The sequence below is a fragment of the Poecilia reticulata genome, linkage group LG10, assembly GCF_000633615.1.
Source record: "Poecilia reticulata strain Guanapo linkage group LG10, Guppy_female_1.0+MT, whole genome shotgun sequence".
In the NCBI taxonomy this organism is placed as follows: Eukaryota; Metazoa; Chordata; class Actinopteri; order Cyprinodontiformes; family Poeciliidae; genus Poecilia; species Poecilia reticulata.
This window is the reverse complement of record NC_024340.1, coordinates 24,608,771-24,610,898: the sequence shown is the minus strand read 5'-3', so window position 1 is coordinate 24,610,898 and position 2,128 is coordinate 24,608,771. Positions and strand designations below refer to the sequence as shown.

At 38.1% G+C, this 2,128-nt stretch overlaps 1 protein-coding gene across 4 annotated transcripts in view; it reads left to right on the top strand.

Annotated features, from left to right (window-relative positions):
• Positions 1–2,128, top strand: part of pcdhb (protocadherin b) — a 37,935-nt gene that overhangs the window by 24,875 nt on the left and 10,932 nt on the right. The gene's annotated exons all lie outside the window — the stretch shown is intronic.

Sequence of the window (2,128 nt, the reverse complement as noted above, 5' to 3'; positions counted from 1 at the left end):
TCCAGATACATCGTGTCCAGCATCCCGAGAGGGACAGGACTGTCAGAGACTAGTGACTCAGCTGCTTCTACTCTGCAGGTAGGAATCCAGTAGATACGTGTAATTTTATTTTTGATACGTCTTGCACATTTATTTTCGTATTATTCCCCAAGGCATAAGAAACAGTTTTATTTTCAGAGTATGTCAGAAAATTCATTTGGTCAAACAAACGTTTTAATGTGTATTAACCAACTGGATAGCGGAACATTTTGCGAATACCACAAATACTGAAATCATGCTCTTTTATCACTATGTTCATTTATATTTCTCGCTCATTAAGAAACATTTTTAATCATATCCCTTTTCCACCACCTGTGAATGAGTTCAATGAAGTGATTCTTTACTTACTGTCTCTTCCTCCATCCCAAAATGCTCTATGTCAATTTGTCCAGATGACATGACCCACAAACCTCTTGCGGTGAAATGGAAACTTTCAAATGTCGTATGCTAACAAATAAAGCCCTTTTTTGGGGGCGAAAATAATCGTTTTTTAATGATTACATTTTTGTTGCAGCAATGACATGCTGCTCACAGTTTTTCCAGATTTTTTTCATCCGCTGTTTGACGTACGGCTCATAAGATCTTGTCTGCGAAGAGTGGAGAGAGGGTCTCCTAATTTCTCAAACTTTTTGTCTGGGGAAATTTTGAAATAGATGAATAAATATACGCGGGTTGATTTAAACTGCTAATACTCGTATATTAACGTAAATATACATTGTATTGGTCTTGTAATGTTCTTATTTTAATTGTGCAGTTCTGCGAAGTTGATGTTTTAATACAACATTTTATTAAAAGGCGTTTTTCCCTTCAGGTTTTTTATAATCAATATTATTTACTATGTGTTTTGTTCAGTTTATTATCTGGCAGTTGTTTTCCGGAACAAAACGGTGGCGCTGTTGCACCAATAACTCTGAACGTCGGGACAAGACGTTATCATTGGAGCTTATTCATAGGATGTCAGGACGGCTCTGTGGTGCTGCGAGGAATTACAGAAAGAGTAGATGCGAATTTTGGTATTTTTCTGGATTTAGAACTGTTTGTAAAAGGTTTGGAAAGAGACTTTGGAGGAAAACAAAATCATCAACACCGCTAAGCTTTTCTTTTCATCAGTTTGAACGCTAGCATATTTCGAAGCAATGGTTCGTGCAATAACAACGGGAGAGAGGTATGTTCAGCTCTTCTTTATTATTTTTACCTTCGCCCGGAACATATCAACGGCAGTGACTCATTATTCTATACCAGAAGAAATGAAAGAGGGATCGGTCGTTGCCAATCTCGCTTCAGATCTTAGCCTGGACGTGGCCACACTGAATCGACGAAGAATGCGAGTTGATATCATCGCTAACAAGAAATATCTGGATGTGAACAAAGAGACTGGGGAGCTGTACATTGTAGAAAAAATTGACAGGGAACTCATTTGTCCCACAAAATCTTCAGCGCCTTGCTACCTACGATTAGAAATCATTCTAGAAAATCCAGTGCGAATTTTCAATATCGAGGTAGAGATTTTGGATATGAATGACAATGCACCACAATTTCGAAGAGACGTCATACATTTAGACATATCTGAGGCTACGCCTAAAGGAGAGAGATTTTCGCTTAGTAATGCAGCGGATCCTGATGTTGGAGCAAATTCGTTGAAGACGTACGAGCTCAGTGAAAGCGAACATTTTAACATTGAGGTTCAAACGGGGAGAGACGGGTCAAAATTTGCTGATTTGATACTTAAAAAACCATTAGATCGGGAGAAGAAGGCGGCTCATGATCTAATGCTCACAGCCATTGATGGGGGAACACCTGCTCGATCTGGCACCGCGAGTGTTATTATTCGTGTTTTAGATACAAATGACAATGCGCCCACATTTGACAAACCCAGCTACACTGTCCATATTTTTGAAAATGACCCAATTGGAAGTCTTGTTGTTCATGTTAAGGCAGTAGATTTAGATGAAGGTTCAAATTCTGAAGTAACGTATTCATTTAGTCTTTATACGTCAGAAAAAACACAAGAAACATTTAATTTGAATCCAACCACAGGTGAAATTACTGTAAAAGGAATGTTGAATTATGAAGATTTTAGGATTTATGA